Source organism: Pseudophryne corroboree, chromosome 4 (assembly GCF_028390025.1).
Source record: "Pseudophryne corroboree isolate aPseCor3 chromosome 4, aPseCor3.hap2, whole genome shotgun sequence".
Classification (NCBI taxonomy): Eukaryota; Metazoa; Chordata; class Amphibia; order Anura; family Myobatrachidae; genus Pseudophryne; species Pseudophryne corroboree.
Window position 1 is genome coordinate 473,007,514 of NC_086447.1, and position 10,773 is coordinate 473,018,286.

The 10,773-nt window shown below is 37.4% G+C and overlaps 1 pseudogene; it reads right to left on the minus strand.

Annotated features, from left to right (window-relative positions):
* Nucleotides 1-9,653: 9,653 nt before the first annotated feature.
* On the minus strand, nt 9,654-9,773 carry LOC134913717 (5S ribosomal RNA; annotated as a pseudogene).
* Nucleotides 9,774-10,773: the final 1,000 nt, after the last annotated feature.

Below are 10,773 nucleotides of genomic sequence, written 5' to 3' on the forward strand. Positions count from 1 at the left end.
CCCTTTTCCCCTTCCAACACTTCAAATTCTACTTTCTCTCCATCTCCTACACTGTACAACAGTTTTAGGGGGTTATTCTTCGTTATGGATGTCCAATGTACAAATATGTCTTCTCCGGTGTCATGCCTTTTAATGAAGCCATAGCCTTTCTTCACATGGAACCATATTACTGTGCCAGTCATTTTAAGAGACATATACTGTGTCCCTTTACTATCAACTTTATTCATAGAAGATTGTCTCAGCAATATACCATCCACTACCTCAGTCTGTAATGCTATGTCCTTAGTATCCGGTCGCATAGAAAATTCATGGATACGGTCTTCAGGACAGTTGTTTAGGAAGTTGGCATCCTTGAGTGTTTTATTCTCAGATTCTAGTTGAGACAGTCTTTCTTTCATTTCATTCAGACGAATATGATCCTCCTTTTCAGTTTCTTTACCCACTTCCAATAATTCAGACAACTCAGTTATTTTTGATTCCAGAGAATGAATATTGTCTTCCTGCTGCTGGTACATTTTCAACTTTTGTTGCTCCTGATCCACTCTGGTTTGTCTTTCATCAGATGCCATGGTTTCCATCTCTCTCTGTATAAACCAAAGTTCTCTTTCAAGCTCTTTGTTCCTCTCATCAATTTTGGTGTTAAACATCTGTTCTTCTTTTAGCTTCCATCGGGTTTCATCTAGAACCTCCAACAACTGATAAATATGTTTAGACCTGTCCAGTGCTATATGTCTTATCACCTCTATCGGGGTCTGTAGATCCACTGGGCTATCTCTTCTTGTTGGTTCCTCAATGGAAGTTGGAAACAGGGAAAGCAGGTCCTTCTGTTGATCTTTTGGCAAAGCTAATACTAATTGTCCATGTTTCTTATAATCCTCAGCTATTTGCTTTAGCACAGTTTCTAATTTCTGTATACCTACATCTATCTTCACTTCCCCTGGAACTCTCTCTTTCAGTGGTAGAACATTCTTATCTCCTATCATTCCATAATCCATGTTAGCGACCAAAGTATGAGCAAGGTTGTCACTAACACCTCCCTCACTATCCTTTAGGTGGGGATCAAGTCTGACTTTCTTGTCCTTTGATTTTTTCTTTCTCTTCTCCAACTCTACAGGGACATCTAATATTTTTTCATTTTTCACACCTAGGTTATTTACAAAAGTTCCCACAAACTTGCATGTCACCTCTTCCTTTAAGCCTGGTCCCTTATGGTACTCTTGTTTGTCCATACTTTTACATTCTCTATTGGCTTCAACTCTCCCAACTGATACAGCAATTGCTTTATGTCCAACCTTCTCCCTGTTCCTTTGCTTCTTTCCCATATTTGTATTTTATTTTTAGGGATGTGAGGACTTTATCAATAATAATTAATGGCAGCTGACACTTGTGGTGTAACAGGGCCTGAGTGTAACTTCTATCTCACGCGGTGCCTCCATATGTAACCCTACCCTCAATACCTTGAACGAGAGCTGTCTATGTATTCTATTAAGGGATGGTTACCTAATAGCTGTGCCTCCACTCAAGCTATGTGTAGTATTTAACTACCGTTAAGGCTTGCTTGAGTAAGCCTGATCTCTATCCTTAGGGGATGATTCCCTTATATCATAGATATATTATCTAATATACCTGTCTCTTTCTTCCTGGATCTTCAGATCAACTTCCAGACGGACCAGACACACATGGAAAGTATAACACTTTAATGACCAGTACCAAATGGATTAAGTATACATTAACATTTCATCAATTACACATTCCCCTTTAAGTCATTAATCCATGCTAACCCCCTGTCAATTAGGCCTATACACAGTACCTGCATGCAATACAACAAATCCTTTTTCTTTTCAAGACACCCTTAGGTGTTAGAGTGACCCGGGTACTCTTAATATGATGGTGCACTATAAGGGCCCATAAACTTCCTAAAAATAACAGCAGTTAATACAGAATGTCTGACACTATGTTTTAGTATCAACTATCAGTTCTCCCTTCAGTTAAAGAGAAAGATGTTTGGCTCAGTCTACTTATGGTAGCGATTACTTTCTCCTATAAGGTTACTTATAGTTCCTCCTTGGCAGATAACAGAAAGTACCTATTTAGCTCATAGATAGTAACATCAACAGTTGATTACCAAGGAATCTGTATCCTTTCCTCAGTAAAAATGTTACCGTAGTTGTCCAGTATTAAACTAAACTCCTAAGAAGCTGGTATGATAAAACTTTGTTATGCTGCGTCCTTGTGTCCATTTGAAGTAGCTGATGCTTTCTATATTTCAGAGCATATATAGCTTTTCGATTCCTGTATGCCTCAAATTATTGTTGTCTCTTAGGATGAGTCTATATTAAATATATCTGCAAGAGATGGTTTCTCTTATCATAGTCACAGCGAGCTCAAATCCTTTAACTTTACTCTTACGTGTCAGTCCTTCTTACGGGTTCACGAATATACATATAACACAGTTGTATTAAAGTGCCACAAGCTAGTCCTTGAATCGGGATGATATTCTAATCCTTTGTGGCTAAGAGGCTTTAACATTCATCCAATGTCACTGTAGTATGGCTACCTTTAATGTCCTTGACTCTAATTCTGCTAATTCAGGGGCATAAATACATACATTAGGTGGCAGCTTTTGGGTGTTACTTTCTATTTAGCGCTGCGGAACAATGTCTCTAGCTCTCCTTTGACTGATGTGATGCTGATATATGGGGGAGCTTTAAAACTGTATTTATGAAGCATTAAACAGTTCAAGTTTCACTCCACTCCTCCTGTTACATATATATACCCAGTGCTTTCTACCTTCTCCTTAGCACTATGATTAAGCCATACATGGAACTGTAATTATAGGCCACTCTGACTACTGTGACCCATTACTGTCCTCCTGCTTAATAGCCATTATTGCGGCCTAGCCCTGGAGTCCTCAGTCCCAATATGAAATTGACTATGTACCATAGTCACCTATGGCTTGCTGTGCTTAGTGTAGGGGTAATATAAATGGCTGGATTATACACTCACACTTCTACGATCTAGTGATGCTGCTGCAGGCTGCTCCCCCTACTCCTCCCTTACACTTACAGCCACACAGAATGGAGCCTCTGCTGCTGGTCCTGGCTTCTTTGTTGTGGCTGTCAGAGTCTGTGCCGGTAATAGGTAGGAAGGAAGCCTCTCTGTCTCCCTGTCATAGGTGCGCCCTTCCAATACTGCTGGGTGAGTTGACTAGCGCTGATGCCGGGTTCTATGAACAGTGCTGAGTCTCAATGCTGCTGTCACCACCTTTACAGTAAGGAAGCCCTGTTTTGGCTACACACACTAAGCCCCCTCCGGCCGCCGCAATGTGTACCGCTCAGCTCTAATGCGGGCGACGGCCGGAGCAGCAAAAAACTATGTCCTCTCACCAAGGGATATGCAGTCTCTCCCCCAGCTACACTCACAGCACCTCTTCACCCCTCTCTCGTAGTCACATGACCCACTCTGAGGTGATGCCCCACCCACTGGCAATCACCCCACTAGGTGATTGACAGTTAGGAGCACAAGGACATTAACCCTTTAGATACACTGTGAAACCATAAAATAAGCCTTAATTGTATTCACCACTACATTTACATCAATGTACATACAATTACATATATGTGAACTGTATTATTTACCTCAAAACATGCATACAGTATTACAACATCCATTAACTTTTATATGAATAATATATATGCTTATACTCCATTTTAGTCACCATATTATAACTACCTCAGTATAAGTGTTGTTTAAACCCTAAATCAGGGTTACACACAGGTACTTGCTGACTTGCCATAATCTCACATCTACCATTCTAGCTGCCACACAACCCATTCTCAAGATGTTTCTCATGTTAAATATTCAAATCACCGCATCTACAGTAATAGGCATTGAGTTGTAAACTTGTCGGAAACTTACTTGAATAACTTGCCAAACAATAGATAGCCCCAGAGCCAGCAAGAAATATTAAATTCAGCATCTGAGGCCTGTTATGAAACATATGTTACCAGTAAGAACACATGTAAACGCTACAAATACCTGACCATAGGACATTTAACTTCAATGTGACCTTTTAGATGTTGTAGCAATCTATCTATAAGAGGTGCTGCCAAACTAAGTTTGCTACCATTGATGAAAGTTATATGTGTGCTTATGCATTATTTATAACATGTGTGAATAGAAAATTAAATTTGTTTACAATAAATATAAAAGTTTAAAAAAAGAAAAAGTTTTTACTAAACACCAAACTTGTTTAAATAATTCCATACATTTTCAGACAGGTAACCATGTGCACTGCAGGGGAGGCAGATATAACATGTGCAGAGAGAGTTAGATTTGGGTGAGGTGTGTTCAATCTGCAATCTAATTTGCAGTGTAAAAATAAAGCAGCCAGTATTTACCCTGCACAGAAATAAATAACCCACCCAAATCTAACTCTTTCTGCACATGTTATATCTGCCTCCCCTGCAGTGCACATGGTTTTGCCCAATTGCTATCAAAAATCCTGCTGCGATCAACTTGGAATTACCCCCCATGTATGTACACACTTTGCGTTGGTGGAGCATAGGAGGCAGAAGTTGATGGAGTCATTGTTTGACTAGTTACTGTTGATGTGGATGGTGCAGGTACTCAGTCACACATGTCTTAGTTGCATTAAATGGCAACTAAAATGTATTTTTGGGGTAAAAAAAATAGTGAAAATTTTTTATTTTGCTAGCAGAGTCATAGGACCAGGTACACCGAGAGTCGCTATTTGCTGCGACTACATCAATAATGTATGAGCACATACTGTATACATTATTGATGCAAAAGGTTGCTCTTTTCTTCAGAAAGTAGATCTAAAGAGGAATTACCACCATGTATACAGGTGATCTCAGTCAATGATTACACAGGATGCAATGAACCATGTGCTGAGTCATTTTTTTAAATAATCCTGTTTTATATTATTGCCAATAAGTGTTATTATATTTCCGGTGCATTCCAGAGGCTCAGTAAAGGTTTCATGAATGTACTACTTGATCAGTCTTGATTTGATTTTGAATGTACCTAATTGTAGTTTATGTTAACTTTTACTCACAAGGTTATGTCAATTTCTATTCACAAGTATTCCAAGTATTGAGCCACGTTGAAACATTCCAATATTGGCCCTCATTCCGAGTTGATTGCTCGCTAGCTGTTTTTAGCAGCCATGCAAACGCATAGTCACTTCCCACGGGGGAGTGTATTTTCGCTTTGCAAATATGCGAACGCTTGTGGAGCCGAGCTCTACAAAAACATTTTGTGCAGTTTCAGAGTAGGTCTGAACTTACTCAGCCCTTGCGATCACTTTAGTCTTTTTGGTGCCGGAATTGACGTCACACACCCACCCTCCAAACACCTGGACATGCCTGCGTTTTCCCTACCACTCCCAGAAAACGGTCAGTTGACACCCATAAACGCCATCTTCCTGTCAATCTCTTTGCGATCGGCTGTGCGTATGGATTCTTCATTAAATCCAATGCTCAGATACAATCTGCATTGTACCCGTACAATGTGCGTGCGCATTGCAGTGCATACACATGCACAGTAGAGACCTGATTGCAGCGCAGCGAAAATCGGCAGCGTGCGATCAACTCGGAATGACCCCATTGTACTTAAATAGTTTGCATAACATAGTAGGAAATGTACAGTAAGTAGTAGTAATTGCATTAATAAGTAGCAAATGTATTGTAATTGGTACACTTTACTATGCTCATTATTCACTTGGTAATTCAGTTACCACAGCATAGTAATTCTATTAGTTTAATAAAATGTGCCCAAGTCACACTAATTGTCATCCTTTTTTAAAAATGTTGTAGATTTAACCCCAGGATGTCCCCATCTTGCAATAAATTTGTGAAAACCACTGAAAGCTGAATTTATAAATTTTATGTGCGCACATAGTACAGTAGCATGCCTCATGAATGGTGATGATTACCAACTTTCAAAGTACAGTAGACTATTTTATCAAGGATAACTTACTCAAGTTATTTAATTTAATTTGTTTGGGGTTTATTGTGGGCTGTTGGGTTGTGATGATTTGTTCACATTGCTGGTGGCAGTTATAGTATATAATGCATATAATTTAACTGTAAAAGGGTGATTCTATTACCATTGTAATTGTCCCACATATAATTTTAAAGAATAGAATCCACAAAGCTGCATCCAGCCATATACAGGTTGAGTATCCCTTATCCAAAATGCTTGGGACCAGAAGTATTTTGGATATCGTATTTTTCCGTATTTTGGAATAATTGCATACCATAATGAGATATCATGGCGATGGGACCAAAGTCTAAGCACAGAATGCAGTAATGTTTCATATACACCTTATACCCACAGCCTGAAGATAATTTTACCCAAAATTTTGAATAACTTTGTTCAATAAATAAAGTGTATGTACATTCACACAAATTATTTATATTTCAAACACACCTTATACACACAGCCTGATGGTCATTTAATACAATATTTTTTAATAACGTTGTGTATTAAACAAAGTTTGTGTACATTGAGCCATCAGAAAACAAAGGTTTCACTATCTCAGTCTCACTCAAAAAATTCTGTATTTCAGAATATTCCGTATTTCGGAATATTTGGACATGGGATACTTAACCTGTAGCAAAAGATTCCCCTATTTAACACCCAATTTTCAAATTAGAAATATTGTTAATACAGTATGCTTATCCTCAATAAAATTTATTTTTTAAATTAATTTAATTTGAATACTCATGTCCTCCTTATTTTCTAAATGAAAGTGGTACAGAAAGTACTGAATGCATAGTTTTACTGAAAATCACAAAAAATATTAATAATCATAACAAGAAAAAAATGGGAGTATATTTAGAAAATACTCACAGTTCCCAAGTCTATTGTTAAATGCATTGTTTAATTAGACAGAATTCAAGTTATGTCTAATAAGCACCCACTTCCATATATATTTATATTTTGCTTTTAAGCCAATTGCTGATGCTTTTAACTCACTGGAAATCCCAGCTGGAGCTCCTTATAAAAATGCACATGATTATCCTGCTAAATGTTCACTAATGTATCTAGAAAATGTATGTAATTAGTAGACTTTTGTTTCTGGCTCCTATTTCTTGCTGCGCAGCAAGTACATTATGGATATATGTGTCTGTGTAGAATTTTAGATTAATGATCAGATTTAGAAATTCATAATTTAGAGATGTAAATGAAATGAACATAATGTTACAATTATAAATACTGTAACATGAAAAGCCAGTCACTTTGAAAACAATATCTCTGAACAAGCCCTGTACGGGTGAAACACACATCAGGTATCAGTATCACCCGCTCTCTGCGGCCGGGTCTGCACATCTCCAGCACACTCCTTCTGAACTACCAGGTAATTCTAATGGTGCTCTTTTTTCTGGTCCCTGGGGTACCCCTGCAATGCTATGCATCACAGGACCTTAGGGGTTACCCTATGTACAGTACAGAAAACATAAACTCCTCTTTGCTATACTTTCTGTAATGGAAATTCACCAGGGATGCCCTTCTTCATCATTCAATGCCCATGAGGAAAACAATTGGACAGCAGTAATTCCAGGTAAATTAGCACACGGCACTTTTGTTAACCTTACTAACTGTCTCTTACAATATTTTACTACAGATGTAGCCACGCTCATCGTGGCTACATGTCAGCGCAACTGTGTGCACATCTGGGGAATGAGCATGTCTTAGATGTGTACGTGCCCCATTCACATGAAAGGGAGCAGCTAAATATGCAGAGTGCCCGTGTGCTGCAGATATAGCCAAGGTGAGTGTGACTACACCTGTATATATAATTTAATGATATAGATTGTTAGGCTGATGGTGAACAAATGTTAATTATGTATCCGTTAAGCTATCAAAGTGCTGAATGATCTGAGATTTAAAAGCAGTCTATTGTAAACATTATATTGAACCATACAGCAGGCACAGTGCTACAGTATATTCAAGATATAGTATAAGTTAACTGACTGGATACAGTACTTAAACATTATATTGCCACCAGTATACAGTTCCACTGTTTTAACTGTTGACAGTCTATCATGTTTAATTGTTATAGTAACAAGTCAGTCAGGAGTACTTAGACTGTCTTTGATTACAACAAAACGCATGTATGTGAATACTGCAGCAACATACTTGTGTTGCAATATACGCTTGATTTACACAGCAACAATGCTGTACATGCTACATGCTATATGTTTGCGATATTACACAAAGGCACCCAGTTACTATAATAATTGTCATAATCTGCCTAGTAGTTATTGACACATATGGCAGAATTAGGCTGTTATACAATTGCTGGGCATAATTTACGCAGTGTAAAAATGGGCTTTTTAGCATGATAGTATTATCGGGCTATCCAATTACAGCCCATTTTTACCGCGTGGCAAATGACCCCGATTTCGGGTGATAACACTTGGGAACCTAGAACCATGTGTTATCATGCAAAAATGGGCCTCTGAGGGCTGCTTATTGGGGACTCAGGCATGCAAAGCCTTATCCCCGATAAGTGCTAGTGGTCAGGGGCTAATTGGATAGCCCCGGGGTAATCCATTAACCACCATAAATTACTGTAGTTTGTTGGATATCCCCCTTAGAATTACAGGATAAATATAAAAATGTTTATTAATTCTTTACCCCTATCGAATTCTGAACAATCACAGTTCAATTACATTTTCTTTACAAGAAGGTGACTGCTATTTATTTTAAATGAATACAATTAAAGTTATGTTTTAATCTTATCTTTATTATAATAGACTAATACAAGAGAGCCCCCATAAAGGAGTCTTCCCTTTTCCATACACTTATTTAGAGAATCCCTTGTCTCAGACAATAATCAATAATCATAAATGTATAAAACCATAAAAAGAAATATGTATGCATATAACATGGAATGGAATTAAGAATTTGCCACTATAAGATGTAGAAATCAATAAGCATGTGATACTGTATTTGTTCATTGGCATGTCAACATATATTTTTTATTTGAGAAAGGGGTTTGTGGGAACCGCACCGGTCTATCAATGGTTTTTGTATGAATAGAAATATGAATAATGTCCTCTGAGAAACTGAAATTTTTGTTTCAGAATTACTTCGGATTAAGGTAACTGTACATATAGAAAGATACTGTATCTTTTCAGGTTCACTGCATTTTGTTACCATTCAGTGGTGCTCCCATGAGTCAAAAAAGTATCAGAGAAGGAATACCAAATAAAGAGATATGGAAAAGAAGTAGACTCTTGTTTGAGAGCACTCAACCTCAGAAGGACTAAAGTATATTAATGTCTTATACTGATAAAATCATAATTTTAATAATTTCTTAGTAAAATATGTAGAATTATAGGAGTTCAGTAAATATGTGATTCAAGAATATTAAGCAAAAATATTTATATAGATTAGAGTAGATAATTAGCAAAAATTGCTATAATATAATATAAGCCGGAAAATCTTTTATATGGTCAAAAGGATGTCACCTTCTAGTCTCAGTAGTGTCCGTCATAGAGAGTATATGACTATCATTCATACTGCAAGAATCCCAAGTGGAAAAATAGTTGCAGAAAATTAAATCATAGGTCATATGGATCCGAGTACCTATCTGTGACATGTATTTTGGCAGCAAAATTTATTTGCAGTACCAGGATGTTCCAAGGTGGTCTCCCATCCAAGTACTAGTCCGGCCCTCCACTGCTTGGCTTCCAAGATCGGAAGAGATTGGGCATCTACAGTGGGGTATGTCCGCAATTTTTTAAGCTAGCCCTTTTGTTTGTCACCTTAAACAGGAAATAAAATTGATCGTATTTTCCACAAAAATAGGGGACGGACACACATTTGACAATTAGGCTCAAATATACAAATTGGATATAACATTTATATGGCAAAATAATGTGGAGGCCACAGATATCCAAACAAGGTAAATCCTTCCTTATTTATGCAGTACTGTACACCAGTCAATTATGAGTGAATGATAAACTCAACCACAGTAGTGCTGTTTAAATATGTAAAACTAGACATGCATTTATCACCAGGAAGAATCCCAAGATTACTACAAAGAATCCTTTATAGTTGATGGGTTTGCATCTTTATTTTTCTGACGACCAATAATCCACCATTGGTATATATGTCTGAGGTATACAGATGAAAGCAAATGTTGCAATAACAGGGTGTTCCAAAGTGGTCTCCCATCTAAGTACCAACCCTGCCCACCACTATGTAGCAATCATGCTTGGATGCAATTAAGCACCTTTAGTGGGGTATATCCGCAAATGTATGCTTTTCACTGATTAGTATAATCACTTTCAATTGGGGAGTTTCTAGACCGGGTGGCCCTTTTATGGTATGAACAGAGAGCTTAAATGCATTTATTGCCTTATATACAGATTTAAACAGGGAATTTCTCAATATAATTCATAATTTCTAAAAATGTACTCCACCACCTTCCGGAGTACCCAGGCACATATGTGGGTACAGCAAAAACAAATGGGAATTTATATTCATGAAAATTTCATGAAATATAATACATAATGAATGGATAAATAAACCATCTGTATGTACCTATACAAGATATGCAGCTGGTTTCTTACCGCAGCATATGGTATATTATTCTTTCAGAAGAGTGTAATTGTATATTGGGTCAAACATAACAGGTGTCAGCTTTATTAGCAGAAAAATCATCAACCATTCTGTGGTGATCAGGCAACATAGGTCTAAACCTGGCAAAATTTATGTCATATAATTTTAATATAG